Source organism: Podarcis filfolensis (genome assembly GCF_964270895.1).
Source record: "Podarcis filfolensis genome assembly, chromosome: 17".
Taxonomy (NCBI): Eukaryota; Metazoa; Chordata; class Lepidosauria; order Squamata; family Lacertidae; genus Podarcis; species Podarcis filfolensis.
In genome coordinates, this window is record NC_139621.1 from 21,176,153 (window position 1) to 21,200,050 (window position 23,898).

Consider the following 23,898-nt stretch of genomic DNA (forward strand, 5'->3'; position numbering starts at 1 on the left):
AAGTGCCCCTGATTTCCAGGGACAGTCCTGGATTTACAGAAGCTGTCCCAGTTTCTGATGTAATCCCAGAATGTCCCTCTTTTCTTTGGGTGTCCCTATTTTCATCAGAGAAATGATGGGGGGTATGGAATTATACAATAGCCATCCACCCACACCCACACCTTGAATCAAGGAGATAAGAAACTATACAATCTTTAGAAGACATCTGGAAGCAGCCCTGTATAGGGAAGGTTTTTAATGTTTAATGTTTCATTATGTTTTTATATATGCTGGAAGCTGTCTAAAATGCCTGGGGCAACCCAGTCACATGGGTTGGGTATGATAATGATGATGATGATGATGATGATGATGATGATGGAATAGAACCAAACTGAATATTCTGAACATTAATTTCCCCTTTAATCTTAAGGTTCAGACCATTTCTAAAATGGTTTGGCTCTGGTACTTGCATCTAACTTGAAGCTGGAATATAAAACAAATATAGGATCATGCTTTGCTTAAGTGTCAAGTCAAGGACATATTCCTATTGACAGTGGAAAGCTGAGGTTCATAAAATGCACTTTGTGCAGTAGATGCAAGCTAAGTACAGCCATGGACCAAAACAAGTGCGCTGGTGGTCACATAATCCAATATCAGCAAAGGAAGAAACAAGATAGAAATACAAGTTTACTGATCTGATATCAAATTGAAAAATAGTTCAAAATGTTATCATCTCCTTTATTCAGCAATATGCTTAAACCAGATACATCTAGGGGAGATGAGATAAACAACAGACTTAGCAAAGTAATATTTTGCTTTGAGAGCCTACAGTGCTTAGCTAGAAAGGATAATATAGAGGGAGAATCCGCAGGAGTCCCTCTACATTTTAGACTCAGCGTTTGACTACTAAATTTTGTGTACAAGAAATTAACCCACCAGAAAAAAAAGTATCACATAGCATGGGGGTCATATTCAAGCTGTGTAGAGACCCTTATGTGTACAGCTGTGTACAAATGGTCTCAAAATTCTCCACCCTATGCATGGGGAGAGAAAGTGAGTGGACCATTAAACAGAATTGCTCCAATGTTTTTGGTGAGGTGGCTGTAGACCAGCTTTATTTTTCCCGAATGGTTTTTGTGGCGGCAGTGGCAGCGGCTGTAAGAGTGAGCAAGAACTTCAAGAGCAATGTATTGGCAGCCTGGCCACCTTCCCCCCCCCCCCCATATTCCACCATGCCCCTGACCTACTGTTCTTCCAGGGCCTTTGTGGTGGTGGTGCAGAATATTGTCACCAGAGGTGCCAGCTTCTCCAGAGGAATGGGGCCCCTGGCATGACATCACATGATGTTGCAAGGAGCCAGGGGTGGAGCCGAACACTCTCTCAAATTTGAGAGGGACCAGCCCCCTCAAAAAATATATTCAGGGGACTGAAACTGCCTTGGTCTCTGGGTGTCGGCGCCTATGGTTGTCACAAAAAATGATAGGGAAATATTTAATGAAAATTCTGCAAAGTAACCTGTGTAGGATGGGTCGAAAAAAGAAAAAAAAATATCAGAAGAAAGTATTTTGATAAGTTTCAGTCCAGCACTAGAGTTTTCAACACCCTCATTATCTGCACCAAGCATCTGATTTCCTTTTAAGGCTAAATACAGGGGCAATGTGGTCTTCACAGATCCACTGCAGACTAATGTCATCCTAGCTTTTCAAAAACAAATAAGTGAATTAGATGCCACATAGGAGTTCAAATCCATGTGGATTTAAGGTACAACTAAACCACTGTAGAAATTAAATCGAAGGTGGTATATGAATGTTAACAGTTAATAATACTTTTGTTGTTATTATTAGAACTTGCAATGGTTTGCAAAAGGTAATTATGGGCTTGCTTGCTTTCAGATACAAATGTAAGACAAACTATATGGATATAAACCCCTAGCAGAGACACACCTCACTATATGCTGTCTCCATTCATAGGTCTACATTGTCTTTCACTGCTTTATCAAAACTATTTGCTTCAAACATTTTTAGATCCTGTAAATTATATGTACTTCAACCTGGATTAAGTAGAATGGTTTTTCTTGTTTTGAAGTGTATTGATGTCTAGCCATCAGCTGAAATGGGTCACATGGTCTCATCCCAGTTAAATAGATTGTCGCTAGCAATCAAAGGTCTATGGCCCTTTATGAACTCACTCCCGTATTTGTAGATTTCATTATTGTACTGCTCCTGCCATTAATCTATCTTCCTCTGCATCAGGATTTGTTTGCCTGCTCATATTATGAGGCCCCTTCAAATCGCTCTCTGTTCCACCCTGATGGGAGAAAATCTTGGAACTGCTTCTCCAACATAGCACCGTAGGAAGATCAACAGGCTATTTTAAATCTTAAGATCATCTTGGATTTTTAATATCAGTATTTAGCTTGGAAACAGCTCAAATGAAATGTTTAATATTTCTAACTTTGAAGATATTTAACAACACTCTAATGTATCTGTTAAGCATGGCAATGGAGCCATTTTGCACTTTATTTGGTTCTTTGAGAACTATCTTGAAGGACTTAGCAGTTTGTGTCCTGCCATAATGAGCCACAAAAAGTCCAGAAAAGTATTCATGCTTCCTGATGCATAAGGCCCCAACTCCTTGCAATAATACTTCCGATTCATGCCTTCTTAAAGTTTTTTCTTGCTCCTCACATACAGAAACTCTCTTACCCAAAGCCCAAGGACTATCGAGGTTGACCAAATAAAGCTAGACTGGACAATGTGTTTTGGCATGCCTTTCCAATTTCCCCCATTGCTTCCTCTGCAGAGGAGATAAGGGAAGTGGCATTTGAATGTACATTTTAGTGAATGCTATTGTGTATACATTTGGTGTGTTCACAGAGCATGAATGAAGATGAAGCTAGGAGAGGTAGGCATGGGAATAGTAGGGGCAAGGTAATATGCATATAATTCTCAAGTGCTGAATGTCAGAAGATGAGGCCACCTTGAAAACTAAGATTCCAATATTCCAAGAACCAAGATTCCAAGCATAGTATTGTGCATCAGTTTACACACTTACAATGAGCTACTTTTGCCATTTGGCCAGTCACCCCACTTTTATGAATAATCATTTTGAGGTCTTCACAATTTCTTTTTGTTTCTACTACGTGAATAATTTGACATAATCCACAAACTCGGCCACTGCTAAACCCTAATTCCACATAATTCATGAGCCTGTTGAAAATCACCAGTCCCAAGCTAGATTTTTGGGGACCCCATTTCTTGCATGTCTCCAGGGTGAAAACTGTCCATTAGCAATCTCTATCTCTCTTTAGAGTCTACACGTGGATCCTGGATGAACACATCAAGCCATGGACTTCAGTACCACCTCTACACTGATGATAACTGAGTTTTATCACTTGATCTCAGAACTTTTTCCTTCAAGTTGATTCACACATCCAACTCACTGTCTGATATTTTTGCTTGGACGTTTCATCACCTTCTCAAACGCAGTATTTTCAAAAACCAAACTTCACACATCTCCTTCAGATATGACTCTTAATGCTAAACTATGTTTCCATTGACAACATCACCATTGAAAAACCTGCTTGGGTGCTCAAATCCCCTTTGCAATTATGTCAGGGGAAATAGTGATTAGCATGCTAGTCTAGCCCCCCACTGTTACTGGCCCCATTAGCCTTCACAAATTGCAGATCTGTCTTCCAGGATTCTAAATCACATGGAAAGCTTCCTCAAAGTAAATAAGGCACCTCACTGCAAATATTCACATTCCCAGCATGTAGAAGGCAGTAAAGGCCATCATAGGGATGCAACACAGGAGGCGGTGCCAAAAGTCTCATTCCTGCCTTCCCCCTTATCATGTGAGTCTTAAACACCTGAAGGCTTTATCTTTGTCTTTGACAACAATCTTATTTTTGCAAATGAATTACAATACATTATTGTGAAGCACCATAGATATTACTAGTAAAGGTTTGGTAAAGCATAACATGCAAAGCGTACGGAGCCAATAAACTCTCTCATAAGTGATTCTAGCCACTCTACAAGTGCAAATAAATAAATAAATAAATAATGTTTCCAGATATAATTCAAGGAAAAGAAAAATATAATCTGCAAAGCTTCTTTCTACTTCAGTTCAACTTCTAGATTTTGCCCGGCAATTCCCACTTTGAGATTAAGCATATTCCCCACCGTCATAAAATAAAGCAGTTGTAAAAATCTTACTTTGGTGTTGTTAGATTCTGGTGTTGTATAGACTTCTCACCTAAAAGTAAAGAAAAGAAACAAGGTTTCATAATCTATATTCTCATTATTCCAGCATCAAAACAAATTGCGTCTTTATTTTACCTAATGAAATCACAAATGCTAAGACATAAACTACATGAAAGAATTATAGTCAAGACATAATAGCAAAAGATATAAGCGAAAAGTTCAGCTTATAAAGAGGAAACCCACCCCCCCACTATTTTACTTCATTTATTTCCATTTCTGAATTATACAACTCCGTGAGTGATATCATTATTATTTGTAATTCCGATGCATTGAAGAAATCATATAAGTGATTTATTTAGATCGGAGAGATTCAATCTATTATCCTGTTATCTAGGAGGGGAAAGTGTGTGTGTGTGTGTATGTACACACACACACACCTGTATATCCTGTTCAGCAGTGCTCTAGGAATCTGCGTGTTTTTACATGAGTAGAATGTGTGCTTTTATTGCATCTCTGGGTTATTTGTGGGGCATAGGAATTCATTCATCCCCCCACCCCAAAAAAATATAGTCCAGTCCCCCACAAGGTCTGAGGGACAGTTGACGGCTCCCTGTTGGAAAGGTTTGCTGACCCCTGGGGTCTAGGACAAGTTGTCAGTAGTGGGGAAAGCAATTGGGAGGTCTTGTTTTTACGAAGCAATACTGTAATGTGTATTTTGACTTTTTTTTGAGATACAGGCACAGTGCAAAAGTAAAAATTGAACTTGGAACGCCATCCTACTAGGAGAAGTCCCCTTCATTTTAAAATATATTATGTTTCATTGGATCAGGATCCTTAAGCACCAGCCGATTCCTTTCCTATATCTTCCCAAATTTATTTTCTTCAAGGCCTGATGTTTATCTTGTCCTCTCCAGGATATTGACAGAGCCTCTTCTTGCCTGCCATGCCCTGCACTCCATGGCATTAAAGCAACTCAGCAAAATCAGGTTTGCCTGCCACCGCAAAACTCCTTTTGTAGCATGTTACAGTGTAAAATTTAAGATGACTAGGCAACAAGAAATATTTATATGATGGTACATTTGTACTGCTACACAGCAAGATGTTTTGATATATATTATGTTTGTATTTAAATCACAGTTCTTGAGTAGTATGGTCTATTTTTAGTCTTAAACTGAAAAACAGATAGGAGAAATTATACACAACAAAGGAATCATCCCAGTTACTCAAAAAGATTGTTTTGCGCTGGGAAATTAATTGACTAAGTTTGTATTCAAAGCAGCAAGGGAACAAATTAGACTGCAGGTAAGGAAAGACTGTGACATGCTTTTGCTAAAGGTTTCTAAGCATGATATTCTATTTTGGCTTGGTGTTACTAGAAACCAAAATAACACCCAGTGGTGTAGAAGCTTACACATGATTCCTAAGGACTGCGCCAGTTGCCAGGTGTAAATGACTTGCATTAACCTGACAAAAATATATATAAATATGGTGATAGCAGCAGGCTGTTAGGATGACAGTCTTCTGAAAAACTGGCTGATCGGGCTCTCCTCCCCTCTCTTTCAATTGCCTTCTAGCAATGGCAAAGTGACTGGAATATTTCCTGCCCCTTTCTTTTGTGCAAGCTGGTTCAGCCATTTATTTCAGGTCCTACTGCACAATTCCCCTGTGCTCTTTCCAGCTAAACTGTATGCCTAACTCAGTAACGAGGATGTCATTAAACAAAAATGTTGTGCTTCTGAAGAGGTGAAACCAAGTCGTTGATCCTGGAATATCCAAAGGATAAGCAGCAGCTGAGGCCCACACATTTTGGTTTGGCTTATTAGCAGACCCTAATTTGTGGCTGTCACTGACTTCACTCCATGCTTTTTCCTCTACACATGCCGGAGAAATTAGGGATTGGAGAGGTGGGGTCATACTACACTGAACTTTGGAGCTGGCTGAGGAAGTTCAAGTGTCCCTTGCTGCTACTTCCCTTCCCAAAGCAGTGTGACCAGGGCTGGATCTAGACATGTCAAAGACGCAATTCAGTAAAACCAGGCATCCCCAACCTGCGGCCCTCCAGATGTTTTGGCCTACAACTCCCATGATCCCTAGCTAAGAGGACCAGTGGTCAGAGATGATGGAAATTGAAGTCCAAAACATCTGGAGGGCCGAAGGTTGGGGATGCCTGAGTTAAACACGTTGAAAACTCATACAGGGAAATCCGGTAGGGAAAGACGGGACTCCACAGCGCCATCTGATGTCACGGTGTTGAATCGCATATACAACACGTATAAAACACTTTTTCTCTACCAATCTAGCTGAGTCCATGGTAGACCCTCCTTGGATCCAGCAGATCCAAGCATTTTTGTAGCATTTTTGCAAACTGTTACAAATCTGGGGTCAGAATGAATGGACACTGGTAAGACGTTCCTTCCATTTGATCTTATCATTCATAGCCATAGGGGAGGAAGCTGATTCCCCAAAGCCTGACATTAATGCTGGATTAGCATTTTGCATCCCGTTGTGCATTGGTATGCTGTTTTAAGTCACAGTTAGTGATCTGTTAACAACCCTCTATGCAGCAGAGTAGGCTGAAAGCAAAGAGTAAGGTTACCATAACTTCCGCCATAGAGCTTCAATATGCTGATGGCAATGTCGTGTGAACACTAAGAGGATGACCTTCAAACCATCCTAAATAGCTTCACAGAAGCTTACGAAAAGCTTGGCCTATCGTTCAACATCCCAAAAACCAGAGTGCTGCACCAACAAGCACAAAACAACTCCTCTGAAGTACCACAAATCCAACTTAATGGTGTAACGTTGGAAAATGTTGATCACTTTTCCTACCTTGGCAGCTATCTTTCTACAAGGACCTGCATTGATGCTAAAATCCAGCATCGTCTGAGCTCTGCGAGTACAGCTTTCTCCTGATTGAAGTGCAGAATGTTTGAGGACCAGGACATTCACAGCAAAAGCAAAATCCTTGTTTAAAAAGCTATTGTACTACCAACTTTACTGTATACTTGTGAAACACGGAACACTTAAAACACCATCTCCAACTCCTCAAAAGATTCTATCAATGGTGTCTCTGAAATTTTTTACATATCACTTGGGAAGACAGGCAAACAAATGCCGGTGTACTGGAAGAGGCAAAGATCACCAGTGTCAAAGCAATGATTCTTCAACATCAACTTCATTAGACTGGTCATGTTGTTCAGATGCCTGATTATGGTCTTCCAAAGCAACTCTCTATTTCAATGGAAAGCATAATGCTGGTGGTCAACAAAAGAGGTTTAAAGACTCTCTCAAGGCAAATCTGTTTTTTAACAAAGTAGTATAAACCCTGACAATTGGGAAACACTGGCCTGTGAGTGCTCCAATTGGAGAACAGCCTTTACCAAAGGTGTCATGGACTTTGAAGATGCTCGAACTCAGGCCGAAAGGGAGAAACATGCTAAAAGGAAGGCACATTTGGCAAACCCTCACCTTGATCAACTCCAACCCAGAAACCTATATCCCCACTATGGAAGGATGTGTGGATCCAGAATTGGCCTCCACAGACACCTCCAGACTCACTGTTAAGACTGTGTTCATGGAAGACAATCTTACTCGGCTACGAGGGATCACCGAAGAAGAGAAGAAGAAGAAGAAGAAGAAGAAGAAGAAGAAGAAGAAGAAGAAGAAGAAGAAGAAGAATGCAGCACAGGTGAGAAAACCATACACTTCATTGCATTCCATCCTGGACTCCTTTAATCTTCTTTTCCTTCTCTGGTGTTAGGACACATTCCCTCTGGCAGAACTAAAAAAATGCTTAAAGTGAAATGATGAAACAGATACTGAGGATGCAACTGAACAGACGGTCCCCTTAATTACTGTGTGTCACAATCATAACAGACATTCTTCCAAAAGTAGAAGTTAGAATGTTAGTGTGGCTGCCTTTGGGGCAATTTGCATAGTATTACCAATAAGGCTTTGTGCTAGAAACTTGTCTGTCTTCTTCACTGTATTTTTCTTTTTTTAGCTCACCAGTTGCAGATCAGATTACAGAGAGGAAGGACACAGGCATGCATTCCCTCCCCCTTTTCTTTTACCTTGTAGGAAGAGAACATGATTGCAGTCTCACTCAGAGCTCACTATATTTACATCCTGATGGTACTGTAAAAGCTCCTAATGTTCCAGTCATATGCAGATATTACAGGAAAAGGATTTAGTGATTTGCAGGTACTATGCTGTCAACAGTGGTAATAATGGGAAGGTGTGCAATTGCAGGGAGCTGAAAACCAGACATTTGATGAAACAGCTGCAATACTGTGTTTGTGTGGCTGATGGAAGGACTTTCCTCTTTGAAGTCTTCCTTGGCTCCACTCCACAGTCACTTGCACTTTCCAGTTGTTTGCACTGCTGCTGTGTTCTTGCTGGGGACATGGCAAAAGCAACTGGAGAATCAGATCTCTCCCAAACACCTGCTTCGAGTTTCACACCAAGCTCAGAGGTAAGAGTTGAAGTTCCGAGGGCGATGAGAGCCTGTGGCTGCTCTTCTGTCATGGAGGCTTATATCTGCAAACTTAGCTTTGACTGACACATTATTTCCTCTGTGCACCCCAATCTATTTTCTGGCTCACTAAGCTTATAAAACTCTGCCTAAATTCCCCCTCTCAGCCTGTTCTGTAATCCTGTGAACACATTGTCTTCCTGTTCACTCCTTCAACCAGCAAGTGCCAGCTGTTGGGTCCTGGAAACAATTTTATTTACGTTCAGGGCGGGAGAAGATGCTGATGTTCAGAAAGCTGTGAAAACTGCAAGATGTTGTGCCTGCACAGAAGTGTTTTGAGTGAGGCTGTTTGACTTAGGCAGGGAAAGTATTAGGGATTCCGTCAATCAGCATGCAGTCAAACTCCCTTTAGATCTGTTCACTGAGAAGAGATGAAACCAGTTGCACACATAGTCTGTGAAGCTAATCCAGTTTTGATTGTTATGCTTATGCCTTAAAGGGGTCCTGCTGAGAACCTAAAATAACTGGAATGAAAATAAATTTATTATTCATAATATAATCTGCCATATTGAAACCAGCACATTTTTAGCCCCTGTTTTCTTTAAAGGTGAAAGAAGAACGCACTGCACACAGCCTTTCAAGGCTTCCCTTACACAATTATTTTTATCTCCCTCTTTTTTCTTTCAGGGGAGAAAATAATAATAACTAAAAATTAAATTTTAAGTGGTACCTTTAAAATGTCATGTAATTTCTTAACACATAGGCTCAGCAGTGGCTAATTAAAATATTTAGATGTGCCCCAATCCAGCCAAGGAGCAATGGTACATGGAAGCAGCTTCTGTGTGCTGATTCATTTGCTGGTTTGAGAACTACTCATGCAGATTTGATGTAGCATCTGAATCTGATTTTCCCAATCCCAGCACTATGGGGTTCATACTGGCTCTCCTAGTTCTGTGCATTCTGCACCATGAACAAGCATGATGAAAATCATAACTCAAAGAGTGACAAATACAAAAGTTGCCTTTTGCTTACAGACTTACTCCCCATATTTCAGCTGGCATTCATTCTGTTGTAAGCTACTCAATTTCAACAGGACTACTTAGGAGGAAACTGTTTTAAGCCTGCATCCCAGGGTATTTGTTTTCAGAGATGTAATTAAAAGATGTGCCTGCACAGGGCATTCGTTATCAAGCACTGTGCATGAATAGTTTAGATGAGAAATGTAAATGAGAACTCTACAGGAATCCCCTTGTGAATAGAGGCTGGGGAATGCGTATAGTATTTTACTTCTTAGGCCATTATGTGCCAGGAGTAAGTGCTGACCCAATTTTTGTTATTCCCAGAAATAATGCTCCCTTGGAGAGAGCAGCAGAGAAAGAGGGCATCCCATTTGCCATGTATTATGGGTCTACCAGGATGAAAGTGAAAATGTGTAATAAGCTATGTTAATTCTGCCCCCTGCTTTCTCATGCTGTCTGAAAATAGGTGTGATTCAAGGACAGCACAGGTGCTCACAGTATGTGTTCTCTCAAGAAATCAGCTACTGTTATGAACTTCTAGCTAATAGCAAAAAAGGCTCATGAGCTTGAGAGGTGCAATTGCACTGGGGTGGGGTGTATTTAGAGTGCGGAGAGCTCAGGCACCATCCACTCTCCCTGTTTAGCAGTTCCTCCATCCTCACACAACAATTCAACTCCTTAGCTCTCCATTGCGCCCATGAAAACTATGGCAGTTCTGCTCCTTCCCTCGCACTAAGCCCCCAGCAACAATTGCTTTGCTGGGTGATAGTGCATGCTGCCTTGGCCCCTGTCCATATTGTTGTGCTATGCCAGCAGTAACCAACTTGGTGTCTTCCACATATTGTTGGACTACAGCGCCAATCATCCCTGGCCATTGGGTGGGCCTGATGGGAATTGCAGTCCACACCATCTGGGCAATATTACACCACTATTCCTGTACTAAGCCATTTGAACAGTTCAGCATGCAACTGATGGATTTTGTATTTGTACCTTGTGCTTCCTCTAAGGACCTTGGGTATAAGGAAGTCTTTTGCATTCTTCGGCTCTCATAAGGTCTTATTCTGAGCACTGTAACAGTATATGATTTAATGTTTTAAATGAAAGGATTGCTTTAGGAAGAATTTGCCATACCGGCTCTTCTACAGTAGAGTCCTTGAGGAATCAGTAATGTATTTCATGTCAGCCTAGGCTGGAATACCAGTGGATTATAATAGGTTTCAGCATTTTATTTATTCACAAGGAAAACTTGACTTAAATTAGTCAGGTTCTGTCTTGGCTTGAGTTGATTAGTCAGATTTACACAAGGGTTGGAAAAGCAATTTTCGCAATTCAAAGATGCCAACTTGTCAAAAGCTAAATCAAGGTGATTCTTGTAGAGTTCGTCTTGCATCAGGGAACCTTGCATGAGCACAAGGAGTAGCAGGCTATTTATTTTCTCTCTGTGCTTCCATCGAAGCATAGTAATATATGGTTGTGATGTGTGGTACGATCCCCTTACCATTTTTCTCACCCAGTCTTTTCTTCTTCTTTTTTGGAGGAGGGTTTATATTTTCACTATTTTCCTTTCCTATTTCCCAAGACAAAACGACTACCGCTTTCAAAGTATATTCTGTATTTCTACCATGAAGACATGAACACCATGGTCAAGTCCACCTTAAGCAGGCAAGCTTCAACCATCCTTCTCCAATGTGGAGATTTGGCCCAGGGTTTCTCTGTCAATAAGCAACATAAATTATGGGCCAAGTGAGGTTACAGGGAACCAGGCAAAGTGCCTTCTTGGTTGTGGCACCCACCCTGTGGAACACCCTCCCTTCAGATGTCAAGGAAATAAACAACTATCTGACATTTAGAAGACATCTGAAGGCAGCCCTGTTTAGGGAAGATTTTTAATGACTGCTGTTTTAATGTATTTTTAATCTTTTGTTGGAAGCCACCCAGAGTGGCTGGGGAAACCCAGCCAGAGGTGTGGGAAAGGAAGGAAGGAAGGAAGGAAGGAAGGAAGGAAGGAAGGAAGGAAGAAAGAAAGAAAGAAAGAAAGAAAGAAAGAAAGAAAGAAAGAAAGAAAGAAATTAAGAAATTGCCTGGAAATTGCACAAAGCAATCCTGGAAGCCACAACTTCATGAAAGCAGTAACTTTTGTCTCGGCACATCTATGGTTACAAGCAAAACTTCCTTAAAGCAATGCCTCCAAAGACAGTGACACAGATTTCTGGCTGCCACATTTGCATGTATTGTCGTCAGGAAGTGGTATCTGTCCCCATGGATGAGCAGCATCAGATGTCACTTCTTCCATTCTGCTATATTCATGCAGCTGCTCCACATAGAGCAACTGGACTGACTGTATGCCTTTAGGATAAATGTTCAGCCATCTTGCAATTGCTGGGGGCGAGGGGAAGGAAGGTTGCTGCTGATTAAAAAACAGGGCCTGAACTTTCATCACATCAGTTAGATGATAGTTCCAAGAAACAAAAGCAAAGGTGATGCTTTTGACGAGACAAAAGCAAAGGTGATGTTTCTGAACAACTCTGTATTTAAGTAATCAGCATAGCAAGTGCCAGTATATCCAGTACGATAGCAACAACAATAATAAGAATCTTCTTCTGAAGGGGTAGTTTGAATTTGAAGCAAGCAAGTGAGGGTTGAAGGGTTTATTTAAGCCTTTGGACAAATGCAGAAAGACTATAAAATACACAGTTTTATGAGAGTGAAAAAGACCTTATCTCTATATGTACCAGACAAATATGTTTATTCATCATGGCATTTTCTGATTTTTGACCACATATAGACTCTGATGCAGTAAAATTATATGTAGGATACAATTTTCAGAAAAAAAGAGCAAAACACATAGAAAGTAGTAGGGGGCAGGGATATTAAGAGAAAACAAGTCGCAAAGTCTTTATTTAGCTGATAATAAGGTTTTAACACCATTGATGCTTTGCAGCTCGTGGTCCAGTGCAGGAATGTAAATATACATGTATGGCCCATGCAGCCAACTTCTAGGCAAATCAAATTTTCTGGACTATGCAATTTATTCTGTAGGCTAGCTTAGGGAAACCTGATGCTCAAAAGAGAGAAGCTGTGCTAAGAGGTTCTAAAGCAGAGGTGGCCATGCTGTTAAAACCACATTCCGTAGGAGGCGGCATTCCAGTGATGAGTGGAACCTGAGAAAAAATGTGTTCTGGATCAACTAACCGGGGGAAAAATATTGCCCTTCTCCAGTTTTAGCAGAAGTGAAACTGGTGCACACAGCAAATGCAGAATCAGATCCTACCTTCCCACCCATAGGCTGATGTTACCTGCGTCCAGAGGTGCCAACTTGCAAGGGAGATTGCCGAGGGGGGGGCAATGTCCTCTGCGTGGAGATGTGCGAGTTCACATCATGACATCAGTGTCAGGAGTTCAGCCTACACTCGAGTAGGACCCTGGCAGAGACACATGCCCAACTGGCATGTTCTCTCCCTCCTGATCGATCATTCGGGAGCTTTAAAAGCTTTCTTCAGCCTGAGCATCACAGCAACCGATGCCAACAGACACGTGACAGACCTCAGCAACTCAGCATTTTGGCTAATCTACTTTATTTACATATAAACACACACGGAGCACTGCAACATGGGTCCCTCTCTCTCTCGCATCAGACAGCAAAGAGAAAAAACAAAGGACAACAGTCCCACTTCATGGAACACAGTAACACAAGCATCCTATCTCCGTCACTTCCCACTCTGTGGAGTCAAAACGTGCCACGTCATGTGAAAGACAACAATCCCATGACTGCAATAACGGAGCAGGAATTCTAACAATCAGGACATTGGGAGGAACCAGGGGGCGCTTGGCTTCTTCCTCCTCCTGCCACTGGCTGAGGGCTGCTTCCCCCATATTTCCCTTACACAGCAGGAGGAAGAGGAGCCACTGGTCACTGTGCTCAGCTGCTTCTGCCCTCCGTCTGCTCCACAGAAGCAGAAGAGGAGAAGGAGCCGGCAACTGAAGCCTTGCTGTGCTTGTCTCTGCGCTTGGTCTCCTCCAACCCCTGATTTGTTTGAACATCAAGGGTGCTCCAAAAGAGCTAAACCCTGATGAGTTGGCACGCCTGCCTACATCAGAGTAGTGCCAGCTGACTGGCAGTTGGATGTGTGTGGTGTTTTTTTTTTTTTTTTAAATGCCTTGCAGGCCAAAGTTGACCCTGTTGGGCCACAGATTCCCCATCCAGGATGTAAGAAAACAATAGATCTAGGGCCAGTCTCGTTTTGAACTGGGCTGGGTATAGATACACAGGCCTGACTTGATCTCTGAGCTGAATGTCAGGAGTCCCAGTTTCCAACTTGATAACACAGCAAGTGTGGTTAATTAAAAAGGAAGATTTATTGCAAAAACAAACAAAGTACTCCAGACGGCTCTAACATGCCGCTAGTCTCATCAGTCATGATGGCCCTTATAACTGCTTCCTGCGAGATCAGAAGCAGCAGAACTTTTTCCTCTGGCGTCTTTCCCCCTACCTCCTATCCCAGTGGTGATGTATGGAAGTGAGAGCTGGACCATAAAGAAGGCTGATCGCCGAAGAATGGATGCTTTTGAATTATGGTGCTGGAGGAGACTCTTGAGAGTCCCATGGACTGCAAGAAGATCAAACCTATCCATTCTTAAGGAAATCAGCCCTGAGTGCTCACTGGAAGGACAGATCATGAAGTTGAGGCTCCAGTACTTTGGCCACCTCATGAGAAGAGAAGACTCCCTGGAAAAGACCCTGATGTTGGGAAAGATGGAGGGCACAAGGAGAAGGGGACGGCAGAGGACGAGATGGTTGGATAGTGTTCTCGAAGCTACCAGCATGAGTTTGACTAAACTGCGGGAGGCAGTGGAAGACAGAAGTGCCTGGCGTGCTCTGGTCCATGGGGTCACGAAGAGTCGGACACGACTAAACGACTAAACAACAACAACAAACCTATCTTGTAGCCCTCCCATTCGCTGAGACCCGGGACTAAGAGGGTCAGCTCTCGCCTCTTCCTCATTCTCTGAGGGACTGTCTCTTTGCTCTTTCCTGCCTGATGACCTGCTTCCTTCTCTATTTGCGGTATTTTGCACTTCTTGAGACAGTTGGCAGGCTCCAGCTCACCCTCGTCATTCTCTTATCAACTGGCATTCCTAAGGGCAGGGGAGTTGGCACTAGGCTATGCTCATCTTGCCTGGCAGTTAACCCTCTTTCTTCGTGGCTACTTCCTTCACTGGGAGCTGTCTGCAATCCTTCCCTGGGGGCTGGCTCATTCATGACACCAAAGCTACGGCTTTGCCTTCCCCCTGTACTAGAAGTCTAATGGAGGAGAAATATCTGTTTGAGTGTTATTGCTGTAAGTTGGACTGTTACTAACAGATCTTAAGCTCAGCCTATATATATGTGCAACAAAAAAAACCCCCATATACCATCAAGATACCACAGTCTCAAGTGACCTTCAATCTAAGGAAACCAACCCCAAGCTACGTGCGGGCACCCCTGAAATCTCTCACCACTTGGAGCCTGGGTTGTGTATAACAGTATAGATTATTTAAAGTAATTAGTTGATCATGTGTCTGGAATACTTCTATAGTTAACTCAACAGTGATTCAAAGACTTCCAACTAATTCTTTAGTTTTGTAGCTATTCCATTGTTTGTAATTATAAGAAACCAAGAAATTTGAGCTTTTCATTTTAGTTTACAGCCCATGTTAACTGAATTACTATTACACATTGTTATTAACTGAAAAATGAATGCAACATTTGTTACGGAGCTACAGCAATAATGTGCTAATCTTTCAGTGAAGAACCTTTTAAAGAGAGCAATATTTATTACAGCATTTTATTTAACGCTCAAAACGTTGATGTGAGGAAAGTCATGGAAATATTAATGACCTTGTTGTACAAAGGATGAAAGGCAAACTGCAGCTTTTCATCAAAACTTGGCAAATAAGAGAGCTTTTTATAGAAAAGTGGCAGTGGAGCTGAATATTTTATAGGAGTAATCACTTCTAATATTTTTCACAAACAGAAGCCTGCGATAATAATTCTCATTTTAAGAGGTTGCTACTTCAGCTGAACATGCCAAAGAGCAAAAAATTATTCTTCTGCCTCATGGAAGCACAACTCCTCCTTTTAAAATGATCATTTGTAGTTAGCTTAGTGGGCAAGAAAAGTATTAATTTACAAACATTTTAGATCCCTTAATTTCCTTCTGTATTTTTGTTGTTGCTTTGAATGGATGAATAAATGGCCACATTAGCACTAGCAGTTTAATGTGTGAGCCAAGGACACTCTTTAAGAGCTGCAATTCAGGGAGGTCACTAACATTTTTGACATTTACCATTTTTTTCCTTCATAAGGGACCATTTGCTTGTCACACTGCTTGATGTAGGCTGCAAAGGTTCTAGTCTTTTCTGATCTATGCTGTTACAAGACAGACACACTGAATTTCCCCTCTGTTTTTTAAAAAATAAAAAATTGTAACAGTTTACATCAGAAATTCCTCATTGCAATTAAACAAGAAAATATCTAATACTCTGAGCAAAGTTATCCACACCAATCTTGCTTCTTAGTGGACTTTAGCATCACGTTGCTCATTTTGCAACAAATGAATTTGTGCTCTTAGTTTCCGCTTCTCATGGAGGCTTAATCCGCCCTATTCCAAGTCTCTTTGTAAAAGTCATTGGCACATGTATGCATTTAGAGGTTGCTAAAGGACCTATCAAACCTGTAATAATAGTACTTTTTGTAATGCTGTAGAAATGAAGCTGCTTTCTCTTGAAATCCACTGTGGGTTCCATCAAGGCAAATCAAACTCTCAGAGAAATCACCAAATTTGGTTCTGTTGGGATGCAGTGTCAACCCTAGTTCAGGCAATCCAAGTTTGTGAAATTATTTCTTTCATTATTTTCAGCAATACTTTGTTTAAAGAGTCATTTATTGTATAGAAAGTTCAACATCACAGTCCCCTTTTGTGTGCAACTGCAGTAAAAAGACCAGTATGGACCAAAGTTATCTAATTAAAGAGTGATTTGCATACCTGACTACGATTAGGTGTTATGCTTTTCTGGATTAAAAAAAAATACCCATCTCTAGAGAGCAGCATAGGTGCTGCATGCTGCGTAATGGATGTGAGGATTACTTAAAAAAATAAAAAATAGCCCATAGCTTCCATGAATAGAATTAACCAGACACCAATTATCACCTCATTGAACGTATAAGTCACTGTGACATCTACAACCGAGATCAAACCCTGCTGTTCTTGCAGTTTGAATTAATTAGCTGTGGTTAAAGCAATGTTAAAAGGGGCTAGAATTAGGAGTGAAAATAAAAAAGTTTCCTCCATATTTCACAAAATGATGTTAAGAGACAGGCATTATTTTGGAGCAGTTTAGCAGGACCTGGTTAGGGGAGGACAGTTCCATAAATCAAGCTCTGGTGTCCCATTAGCAGGACTGGGCAGGTCTTGTGTTATATTTCCCATGCTTATTCTATTAAAGACAGGGCTAATTATATTCCTGTGTTGGTCAACTGACTAGATTCAAAAGGATTAATGGACTCTACGTAGGGGTTTTAAAACCATTAAAGGCACTAGGGTAAGTAGAGATCCCTGTGAACCCAACCTCTCCCATCGCAGTCAGCTCTCTTTACTGTCCTTTTCATAAAGAACCATGTGAACCTGTCAAGGGAGCAACAACATAGGACAAACCCAAAATGAAGGCCAGATGATGTCTGCGTTCAAGAGCTTCAGTTGGAAGATGGAGGGGCTAAAATGGCAGCAAGTCTAAAGCGTTGCTCTGTCGATGGATCAATTCAGTAGGGATGGGCAATCTCAGAAGGTGAGGGCAGCATTTGGGTCCTAGAACTCTCTGACACCTGGGACTCTTTTTTCAGAAGGGTGCTGTCAATCAGCTATTTATTTATTTATTTATCATTCACTACAATGACTTGAGTTTTAAACTGCTTCTTAATTGTGTTTTAACTTATTAAAATTTGTTAGTGGGCTTTTATTATTGTTGTTGTTGTTTTACAATGGTGGCTAATGCCTATTGAGACTGGAAGGGCAGAAGGAAGGGAGACCAATGGTAAGGGAAGCCATAGCCACAGACAAGGCTAATTTCCAGTTTTGTACCCATCCTCTTTGCTGCTGAGTTCTACAAGGGCAACACTGAGGAGGAAGAAGCCGATGGCCAAGCCACGTAATGGGCCGCTTCTAAGTACAAATGTGGGGCATGGCTGAGGGCAGAATGAACTTGGTAGGGCAGTGCCCCGTTTGTCTTAATGGGCCAGCCTCCTCCGTTGTTTTATACAGTACAGTGGTACCTCAGGTTACATACGCTTCAGGTTACATACGCTTCAGGTTACAGACTCCGCTAACCCAGAAATAGTGCTTCAGGTTAAGAACTTTGCTTCAGGATGAGAACAGGAATCTTGCTCCGGCAGCGCGGCAGCCGCAGGAGGCCCCATTAGCTAAGGTGGTGCTTCAGGTTAAGAACAGTTTCAGGTTAAGAACGGACCTCCGGAACAAATTAAGTACTTAACCTGAGGTACCACTGTATTTTGATGTTGTTTTTGTTTTGAGATGCTTTCTGCCATGGGGTGGCTATATGAACATTGTAAAACTGGTAGCAGGGGCAGACAAATGCCGTGGGCAGCATCTCTACGGGCACACTTTGCTCATTTCCAAATTGAAAACATTGCAAGTAGCAGTGAAAACCAATCTATAAAAAGCAGCACTGCTGACTATTATAGCTGATGGATTTGCTCCACTTCCATGGGCCCATACAGCTTTTAATCCTCACTCACCCCATTGCGTTCCCACACCTTACGTGGTGCTCCCTTTCCTCCTCACAGAGGCTCCCATGACACCTTTTTTCTTTGTCCATCTCTTTTAGCTTTTGTATTCTTAAGCACAATTTTTAATCTGGCATAAATTGTCTGCCTCGGCTGGTTTTTACTCTGACATCGCTTAAACAAACAAACGAACAAGTCCAGGGACAAAATGCAATTCAGCACACAAGTGGGATTATTATTTTTTTAATAAAAAAAACCTGGCTGCCAGTTTACTCAGGGAGGGTGGTGGTGGAAGAGCTTCTCTTTCCTAGAGAGTGTGTCCCTAGGTGGTGAGTAAAGGGAGACGCTTGGCTTGCTACCCATAGCTGAAAATAAATCACATAATTGTGTGCCTACCAGCCTATTTGGACAAAACAGTGGGTTTGACCATCTGCTCCCAAATATGTCTGCAGGCCTGCAGCCCTTCTATTTTGGCACTGGGGAGTGCAAAAAAGAGCAAAAGGGACCTAAGAATCATCAGGTTCAGACAGGTGCCTTGGAAAATTACCCTGGTAGCATGTGTTTCTGTAATGATGATACATCTCCCTTTTCACAGTACCATGAGTTTGCAATGCACTGGGAGAGCAGAAGGTTGTCACTTCTGGTTATCGCTGTTTTCTCTGGAAGCAGAAGCTCTAACCTTGTGTCACTTAGGCCAACAGAAAAGCACAGTACGTCTTGCACTCACAAATTTAATTAGGTGCAAGTGTGATACTTGAACATGATGCCTAAAGTGGGAATAGCTATACCACGGGACACTGAAAATACAATGTCCTTTGGGAAATTACTGATATATTAAATGCTATAAAGGAACGATTATATCATCGCTTCTGTCCAACAACAACAACTGAAAGGCAACAGGTTCCCCATGTCAGGCATACAATGACTAGCTGTGGTTCTCCAAGGTTTCAGAAAGGAGTCTCTCATCCCTGGAGATGCCAGGAATTGAATTTGGGTCATTTAAGAAGCACAATACGTATTTATCCACTGGGCTGCAGCCCTTTCCCCTAAACACTCCTGTATCTAGACAAACTCAATCTAACAGGCTAACTCTCAACTGAATACACTACATGGGCACAAAGAAATGTAGCAAACCTCAGTTAGTTCTATGAAAGATGAGATATTTTGATAAAAAGTAAACATGTATTAAGGAGTCTAATTATGCTGGTGCTATACATTTAATAAAACAGTTTATCAAACTCCAGTATCTTCCGCCTTTTCTAAACTGGCAATTTCTCAACCACATCACAATTCCTTATACCATTTATTAATATCACAACTTCGCTTTATATCAGCAGAACTTCAAGCTAACAGTTCCATCCATATCCTGTCACAGCAAATGAGAAGCACTAAATGGCACAGAGGAACCCTCATAAAGAGAGTGTGCTTAATAATATGATTTACAGTATGCATTTACATTCTGCTTCGAATAAAAGTAGCTAAGGTATGATAGTATAGCTTGATCCTGGGGGTGGGGGGTGAGGGAAGCACAGGAAGGAAGAAACAGCAACTTTAAAAACAATCAGTTTAGAAGCCGAAGAAAAAGTCTGGATGGTGTCATAAAAGAGAAGAACTGATACAAATACAGATGCAGAAGAACATAACAGCACCATCCACTGTAATTAGCTGTGCCGATTACAACAGTGTGATGTTAAATATAAGGTGGCAATCTAGGCACTGTTGTAAGTAAACACCCAGTGGGATTTATATTTGAGTATATTGTTGTTGTTTAGTCGTTTAGTCATGTCCGACTCTTGGTGACCCCATGGACTAGAGCATGCCAGGCACTCCTGTCTTCCACTGCCTCCCGCAGTTTGGTCAAACTCATGCTAGTAGCTTCGAGAACACAGTCCAACCATCTCGTCCTCTGTCGTCCCCTTCTCCTTGTGCCCTCCATCTTTTCCAACATCAGGGTCTTTTCCAGGGAGTCTTCTCTTCTCATGAGGTGGCCAAAGTATTGGAGCCTCAGCTTCAGGATCTGTCCTTCCAGTGAGCACTCAGGGCTGTTTTCCTTCAGAATGGAGAGGTTTGATCTTCTTGCAGTCCATGGGACTCTCAAGAGTCTCCTCCAGCACCATAATCTTTGGGATTGGGATGTACACTGATCTTCTCCAATCCTCTGGCTACTGCTGGGTTTTCCAAACTTGCTGGGATATTGAGTGTAGCACCTTAACAGCATCATCTTTTAAATTTTTAAATAGTTCAGCTGGAACGTCATCACTATTTGAGTATATATGGGGTTATATAATCTAGCAGAGGTGTCCTGTTTGCACAAATATTTCCATTTGCACAACAGAACTTCCCCCCTTCTTCCTGTGCTCCTTCAATCTGCTCCAGAAGGTTGGGGGAACCCACATAACAGATCTGGGAGAGAACAGGGCTGCATGTCACAAAATAACTCCAGTTTAACAAGCGCATCAGAAGGATGAGGTGGGATTCTGGGATTCTGAGAGCACTGACATTGGTATATTTCTTCTGAAGTCAATGGGGCATACAAGTGCAAATAGTAGCTGATTAATCTATTTTTGATTAGCATGGCATTCCAGGTGTTGGGTTGCCCCTATAATCTTTTGACTCCTTAAAAAAGCTGTAGTCTGAAGAAGATAAGACAAGAGGATATTCTTAAAAGGGTGTCATAAGCAGCTGTGTGTATGGTGGGGGAGAGGAAATGCTAGCCACCTGCAAAGCTATAATTAATATTATCACCATGCATGAAATCAAAGATTAAAAGAAATGGTAGAGACATCGTTGTTGTGTCAGTGAAGGGGCAGAACCAGAACCAAAAAAATGACAAGGACCTAAAATTCCTGAAGTAGGCTGCATTGTGAATGATGCTAAAAGGAAAGCAGAAAGCTCACATGGTGAGCGAGATCTCATCGGATACACTGCAGAAAATAATTTCCTGCTCTTATGTACAGTTAAAAGTATGTTAAATGCGAAGAACCAGGGAGTTGAAGGGCTGTTCAGTGCCCTTCTGCATTGCAGAACTGGCCTGGGAGCTGTACAAACAGCCGCAAAGAGCATTAAGTCTCAATCTCTTGATGGTACATGCTGCCTTTGCCATAAAGTGATGATGATGATTATCATCATCTTCTTCTTCTTCATCATCATCATCATTATCATATCATCATTACCACTGTTGTTATTTTAACAAAAATGACTTAGGGGAACCTGGAAGAATGCAACAGATCAAACTTACTGAGTTTGGGGCAATCTAATATCCTTCAGCAGCACGGGAATCTTTTGATGCCCAGCCAAGACCTATTGAGCCTAATGAAAATCTTATAAGAGGAATCATATCAAAAGCATTTGTCAAAATGCTTAAGCCCAGCATGTGAAGTTGCAGAATGCTGCAGTTTACTTCACTTTCTTGCTCCTTTTTCATAGGCATATGCAGAGAAATCGTCTGTCCCTTTGTCCAGCAAGGCACAAAGATGTATTGCAGGCATAAGCAAACTTGGCCCTCCAGTTTTGAGGTGCGACATACTATATCTTGCACTGAAGCTGGAAACAACAGATTCACCTTTACATAACCCATTTTTAAATATTAACTTGAGTTGTTTTGTTTACATGTTCATAGTTTATTCCAAGATGGTTCTACCACATGAAATAGATTTCCAAATATATATAGTGTTTCCCATATGCAAGCAATATATGCTCTCCACTACAGAAGAAGTAGTACTTAACACAATGTTCTTTCCTACATGAGGGGGAAAAAGCCACAAGAAAATATGGTCTCTGTTGTTCTACATGTTTCACTCAGTCATATTGTCCTCCAAATATCTGAACAGCATGTTCACATATAATTTAAAACATGTTTACTGGAGCCAGGTTGTTAGCATCACTGTACATGAATACTGACATTTCACTAACACTTGGTAGGAGGGTGCATGGCATTAACAATGTGCAAAAGGCAAATTCCCATCTGATCATCTTATAAAGTGTCAGGACTGGAAACCTGGAACTTTCTGCACCGTGTTTTCAACACTGACTAGCAATCCAAGTTATAATCTAGAATCTAGAATTATGGAATCTAACAGTATTTTGATAAGCCCAGCTGAACACAACCCACCCACTTGTTGTTGTTTAGTCATTTAGTCGTGTCCGACTCTTCATGACCCCATGGACCAGAGCACGCCAGGCACTCCTGTCTTCCACTGCCTCCCGCAGTTTGGTCAAACTCATGCTGGTAGCTTTGAGAACACTATCCAACCATCTCGTCCTCTGTCTTCCCCTTCTCCTTGTGCCCTCCATCTTTCCCAACATCAGGGTCTTTTCCAGGGAGTCTTCTCTTCTCATGAGGTGGCCAAAGTACTGGAGTCTCAGCTTCAGGATCTGTCCTTCCAGTGAGCACTCAGGGCTGATTTCCTTAAGAATGGATAGGTTTGATCTTCTTGCGGTCCATGGGACTCTCAAGAGTCTCCTCCAGCACCATAATTCAAAAGCATCAATTCTTTGGCGATCAGCCTTCTTTATGGTCCAGCTCTCACTTCCATACATCCACTAGAACTACCTATTTTTGCTGACTTGAAACAGGAAACAAGCAAGCTGTTAATCACCTGAACAGCCACGAAAGAAGGCATATGGGTTGCAGTTGGCTTGGTATGTCACCAGGGCCAGTCCTACCATAAGGCAGAGTCCAGTGGCAGAGGCAGGGCTGGGGTGTGGCAAAATATTGGAGGCCATACATTCTACCCTGTGCCCCATGAACTCACTTGCTGCCCTTGGGTGCGACGGAGAACACTGTTGCATCGTATATTCTGAAATAAGATTCAACTTTCAGTTCAGTTGGCTTCTGTGTATCGAATGAAGGGAAGCAATACTGCCCTGCACCTCAGGCAGCAAAATGTATTGGACCAGCCCTGTATTTTACAAAATGTGCCAAAGGATCTGCTTGGATTCTTGAACTGAACTGTAAACATTTTAGCACTGTATAGTAGCTAGCTGACTCAGGAACAGTTTTGTCAGGAAGGAAAGGTAAGGCTGCACATTTTCAGAAGCTCCTCCTCCTGGACTGAAGCATCTGAGCTGAAGACACCTCCATTAATCAACCTCCTGTTTCTCTCACCCTATGCCTCTCACAACTTTCCACCCCAGTACACCAGAGGTACATGCTGTCTGCTTGGTTCTACGTCTTTACAGGTTGTGTATTCTATTTAGTAGCATAGAAGAAGAGTTTGGATTTGATATCCCGCTTTATCACTACCCTAAGGAGTCTCAAAGCGGCTAACAATCTCCTTTCCCTTCCTCCCCCACAACAAACACTATGTGAGGCAAGTGAGGCTGAGAGACTTCAGAGAAGTGTGACTGGCCCAAGGTCACCCAGCAGCTGCATGTGGAGGAGTGGGGACGCGAACCCAGTTCACCAGATTACAAGTCCACCGCTCTTAACCAATACACCAC

At 41.8% G+C, this 23,898-nt stretch overlaps 1 protein-coding gene across 31 annotated transcripts in view; it reads right to left on the bottom strand.

Annotated features, from left to right (window-relative positions):
- Positions 1-23,898, bottom strand: part of PTPRD (protein tyrosine phosphatase receptor type D) — a 1,143,290-nt gene that overhangs the window by 444,477 nt on the left and 674,915 nt on the right. For all 31 annotated transcript variants that reach the window (XM_083592691.1, XM_083592680.1, XM_083592685.1 and 28 more), the window contains one exon: positions 4,197-4,236. The gene's annotated coding sequence lies outside the window, so the exon portion shown is untranslated. The remainder of the gene's footprint in view (positions 1-4,196; positions 4,237-23,898) is intronic.